Below are 5,744 nucleotides of genomic sequence, written 5' to 3'. Positions count from 1 at the left end.
GTACAGCGGGCGCCGCCGGAGCCGGGCCCGGGGGTGCAGGGCGGCAGCAGCAGGTGCTGCCGGGCGCCTCGGAGAGGAAAATACTGCGCCTTGGGGCGGCGGAGGGGAGCTGCGGGCTGCGGAGCCGGACGGCTCCCCGGGATCACCCCACCGTAGCTGCGTCCCCACAAAGCTCGGTGCCTAAAAGCTGCCCCTCTAGCGGGAGCGCGGGGAAACCTCTTAATTATGCCTAACTACTTAATGGTAGAGTGATTAAATAGGTCCGCGTTTCCTCCTCTTCTCCCGAGAAGTGGTGAAGGCGGTCGGGGTTGATTTCAGTTTTTGCTGCCTGGTCCTGGGGCTGGAGGAGCGGGCTCACGCACGCAGCGTGCTCCCGCAACGCCTCTGGTAGCCGTGAATGCAGCTCTTGTTTTAGCACATGGGGTGGTTTCTTCTGCCTCAATGTGTCTTGTGTTACGAGGTGAAGCCAGTCTTGATCCTGTTCTGTTTGGTCTGATGTCCTTTCCCTTCTCTTTTTTTTACTTTATTTTCGTATTAAATGCTGAAAACGTGTCTGGGGGTTGGGTGCGGGTCCCGAGGTCAGTTGGGGTTATCGGCTTGCGTGGAGGGATGCTCACAACTCTCGTGCGGTTATTCTGATTCCAGGACAATTACTTCCTCCCAGGCTATAAGGAGTTGGTAATCGTCCTATCTTGCTCATCTGGCAGAATACTTCTTCAAAACGAATCACTAATCAGTAGCGTGTATTAAATCATAGAGCAGTACAAACTTGGTTAGTGCCTTCTTACGGATGTTGCATCCATCAAAATGTGGTGACAAGAAATGGTGAGCCATAAAAAAAACAGTTTGCCCAGATATGTGGGGCTCCAGTGATGAGAATGAGTAATTTGGGACTTTACTCCAGAGATGTTTATATTGACTATATCTTCTGGGATTTCTTTTAAATTATTATTTTATATTTAAAGTCGCTAAGTTTACTAAAATGCCAAAATACAGAAGACTGAGGAAATGGCTCATTAGTTGTATTGGTGTAATCAATACTGTGAAAGCGTAGAAGAGTTCTTGATCCTAAAAGTTTATGGTTTAAATTCTCTTTCTTCATTTGGTGGCTGCTTTCTGTCTGCTCCAGATAGCAGAGCTTTCTGGTGGCATTGTTCTTCCTGTTACCATCTTTGTACCCTATTAAATGTGTTTTCGTGGTATAAAGTAGAACGGCTAGATAGAAGCTTGAGATTATAAAGCGATGTTGGAAAATGAAACATGCTGGGTTTTTTTTTGAGCAGGATTTTCCTGGAATCTTGCTGAAATCTTATTCTAGGTTATATCCCAAACCTGTTCTCATATCCTTCAGAAAAGACCCTTATTTGGACTGGGATGTGTGTTAAGCCTGGCATGTTTAACTTGCTGCAGACAAAATGTAAATCTAGATTCTGGCTGAAATTAGGATGAAATTCATACTGATATGAGAGTATCATTAGTTGTTTTGTTTTCCTGTGATCTTTATCACAATTAATCCTGAAGTGGCAGAAAGATTTTTCTGAAAACTTCACTGTCTGTTTTCTTCCAGACTTGTAGTTTTGTTCCTGTTCTTATTCAACTTCTATATGAGAAGTGATTGAAAGAAAGGCGAGTGGCATTTCTTGTAGAGGAGGATGGCAAGGTGAAATCTAGCCCAGCTGAAGCTAGCTGGGATGGGGGAAATCATGTAAGGACATCAGGATTTTATCCTGAGAGAACTATAAAGTATATCAGAAAAAGTCTTTGTAGTTGTCCATCCTCAACCACTATCTATGTTGCTTCTGTCAGGTTCTGCTGAATCTTCAGCACATTGCTAACATATGTTCTCTTTTGGCAAGTCCCAATGATCCTGGTCTCATATTAAACCTCCAAATATATCTAGAATATTGTAGATTTGAAAATGTGCATCCCCATCCCCACCTCTGTTTTGTTCTCGTGAACCTCTTTAGCCTCTTCCATGGACTACTCAAACTTAAGAATAAGTTTTTAAATTATTTGACTAATTTCTCTGCTCTTGTCTCTTTACATTTATTTATTATTAAATTACATTTAGTCTTTATTTTAGAACTTTTTCTCCCAGTCTGCTTGAGATCCTCACTGACACATGCCTTTTCAGAGCCACATTGACCTTTGCTATTACTTTACTGATACTTTTTAATATCCCCATTTAAAACACACTGGACAAAGATCTACAAATATCACCAACTATAAAACTTAAAATGGTTGTTGGTAGAATGCAAGGATGCTAAGAAATGTTGTGTTAGCAATAACAATTCTGTTTCCAGAAGCGGACTGAAAGGTGACAAGGATTGAGTTATTCAGAGACTGATCTCTCTTTTGCCATTGTTCCCCATCCAGGTTAGCTTGTGTATTCATCTGAGCCTAATGTTAGCTGTAAGTGCAATGGAAACTCTGTGTGGAATGGCTACAAAGATCTGTAGTGTCATCTTAACCACTTAAAAAGATAAGTAGGTTATCAGCACAGATTCTCAATTAACGTGCTTCACATGACCATTTATGCAGGCCTCCAAAGGCACTCAGCCACAACCATGTCTTTGGACAAGGAACTATGTAATCTCTCCTCAATAAGTACAATTGCATTGGAACAAGGTATCTTATGACACTGGAATATCTACAAAAATAAGTGTTTTTAATAGTAATGTAACTGCAATATATATTGGCATTGTGGACCCTTAAAAGTAGTGTAATATCTCTGTCTTGATAAAAATTTATAGCTTGTCCTTGCCTCTTGCTGCTGTGGGCCAAAGCCCTAGGACTCTTTAGGAAGAGGGGGAGAAGGCGAAGATCCACAGTAATGACACCTTTGCCAGCCCTGTTGTACGAATGAGGTTTGGAGAGTAAAGCAAATGTTAAGGCAGTTCAGTCATTTCACTCTTCTCCAGTTCCTTACTTTTACTCTTTATTACTCCATCCTGATTGTGAAACATCAGCTTAATGATAAAGGAGCTATTCATGCAGGGAGGAGCCCTCTTGACCTTCACATTACTGTTCACATGAGCAAAGGTTAGCCAACACTGGGCTACATCTTATTTACTTGGAAATCCCTTTTACTGGCCCACCAGAGTCATCAAAATCTCAAATACTTCCTATTGATACGCATCAGGAGTGATGAAAAGAAAATGAGTGAAGATGAGTGAAGAAAAGAAAAGAAGATGAGTGAAAATGGCTACTTTAAAACAGAGCAATAAAATGAAAAGAGAAGTTGTTGGCTCCATTTGGGAGACAGACAAACATACTGGGTATGAGAACAAAACACTGAGGTCTTTATTTGAAAGCATACAAGACTCTAAACAGGCCTCAGAGAGAACTTTAGAAACCTAAATGTTTAGATTTAAAGCCCAGTGCTGTGAACAAACATTTAGAAGACTTTTAAGGAAAGCTTCTCCTGGGATATACATGGCACACATGACGTTTATGCTAAAGGAAGTAACAGTCAAGTAGCTTAATAATAATTTTTCCCTTTTGTTTTTTTTCCCGTCAGGATGTCTTCTCTACTCACAAATATCAACAGGTGCATTTACAGGATTTTGGTTTGTGTGTGAGGATGCCAAAGTTTGCTTCTAGAATTGTTTGTTCTTGGAATTTGTCAGTTATATTATGAAACTTCAAAAATATTCTCTGATTCTGAGCACTTTTTCCCCATAATGCTTTACTACTTGCTACTTCAAGGTTTGAATCTATGTGCAATACTCTTAGGAGAGTCTGCAAACTATAGTTTTCTTAAAAACCTGAGCTAGGTTTTAAATTATTTTTGTTAGTTCAATATTTAATTAAAAAAATATGACTTATGCTTTGTAGCATGATTATTTTTTTTTTTCAGTGTAAAGTTAATATGAACAAATCTTTCCCTTTCCACATGTTCTTCAGGAGATTCTAAAGTACTAGGCTTTGTTTGTTTGGTCTTTAACTTCCTGATCCTTTCTGTCGAGGGTATTCCTTTGTTGGAATGCCAGATGAGCTGTGTCTTTCAAGACTAAGACTTTTGTATGGGCTTAATGCAGTAAAGCTGAGCAGCTATCAGACGTGGACAAGAGGCTGCCAATGGAAAATGTTTGACTGCAGAGCTGTTAACAACTACATCCAATACATCTTGTATAAATCTTTGAGGTGCAAATTAAGGCTTATGCCTGAGAAGTACTTCTCACTAGATTTGTCAAACAGATATCTTTAATTATGCACCTACAAAGTTCAGAAGGGATGAACTGAGATGAAAAATGTAGGACCACTGTCCACAGTTCTCTGTGGCATTTCAGACTGTTTTACAGATATTGCCACTGCAGCATTAGGAGAAGAAAACTGAGAACAGGCAGTTAACAGCTATGTTACACCACAGCTTTTGCCTGTGTGCTTCTACATGCAAACTCAAATGTAAGCAGGCATTCTTTTCTGTGTGTAGGGTTTTTTTTTGTGTTTTTTTTTTTTTTCTTCCTGTTTAACCATTAAATTGTTTGAACTTTCTTGGAACATAGTTAAACAAAGCTGATAATGCATACAGTGCAACTTTCTCTGCTGATGGAGCAATAGTAGTCGATCAGAAGTTTTCCTGCAAAAGAAAGCCTATGGGCTTTTCCTTTCTCCTGCAATGTACTTAATCCTTGAGTGCTTGTAATACGTTGTCTTGTTACTTTAGGACAGAAGACTTTTGTCCCTGCCCATGGCAGGGGGGTTGGAACTAGATGATCTAAAGGTCCTTTCCAACCCTAACCATTCTATGATTCTGTGATTTGTATTACCTGAAACGTTACCTTCTGCTACTAGGCGTGTTTTCTGGCAAGTTCTGCTTTAGAGGTGATGGCATGCAAGAAGATTTTTAGGTTATCAACAGCTTGTTGTCCTGAAAGGTCTTGGAACTCCTGCTAAGGTTCATAGTGTGTTTATGGTTATTGCAAGATATCTTCTATTGCAGGTACAGTGCAACGATGACTTTGTGCAGATTTCCTTCTTAAAAAAAAAAAACAAATTGTTGTTTTGCTATTAATACTAATTAAACACAATTTATTTTTTGCTTTTCTCTGAATGCCGTTGACCTTCAGAGCAATCACATTTCACGCCAGTACTCCACGTAGATGTCAACATAGTAACATAGAAGCAGAAACAGGCTGGACTGTAAGTGGCATATGGTAGTCTGATTAGCAGGTGAGCATGTGGGAATACGTTTTGCTTTGGTGCTGTAGACCTGGTGATCACAGTGCCTGTATTTGCAGGGATTTTATTTGACTCTTGGATTTGACTCCTATGGATTGAATGCCTATGAACAAGTAATTAGATTTCTTCTAAAGTTTTATTTAGTCCAAAATCAGTTCAACTCATAAGCTCTAAGCCTCTCTGTAGTATGAAACAAAACATGGTCATGGGACAACTGGAAGAGTTGCACTCTTCATCTAAATTAAAACCCCACCTGAAGCTTTCCATGTTGCTACAGACATTCTCAAGAGAAGCATGCTTAGATGCTGATTGAGCCCTTAAATTGTGGTATGCAGTTTTAGTAGCTCTGTTTATTGAAGGGATGGCTTAGGCTTGGAGGCATAAAACTTCATCTTCCTTTATTTTTTGGCCTCATTCTGGTTCAGGTTCCTCAACAGCACTGCTGGTTCTAGTTACTAGATCTTTTCTTTAAAACACCAAGTTCTTTAGCAGGGAACTTCAGACTGGCAGTTTTTTGTGTCCACCCATGTTATTATGTCTTTATGTTAGTGTTCTTAGAT

At 39.8% G+C, this 5,744-nt stretch overlaps 1 protein-coding gene across 1 annotated transcript in view; it reads left to right on the top strand.

Annotated features, from left to right (window-relative positions):
- The window catches only part of KCNK5 (potassium two pore domain channel subfamily K member 5), a 32,995-nt gene that overhangs the window by 373 nt on the left and 26,878 nt on the right, over window positions 1-5,744 (top strand). The window lies entirely within an intron of this gene.

Source organism: Pezoporus occidentalis, unplaced genomic scaffold, assembly GCF_034315485.1.
Source record: "Pezoporus occidentalis ecotype Australia unplaced genomic scaffold, CSIRO_AGI_Poc_V1 ctg34, whole genome shotgun sequence".
Taxonomy (NCBI): Eukaryota; Metazoa; Chordata; class Aves; order Psittaciformes; family Psittacidae; genus Pezoporus; species Pezoporus occidentalis.
Note: the sequence above shows the minus strand (reverse complement) of the source record. Positions and strands in the feature narration are given on the sequence as shown.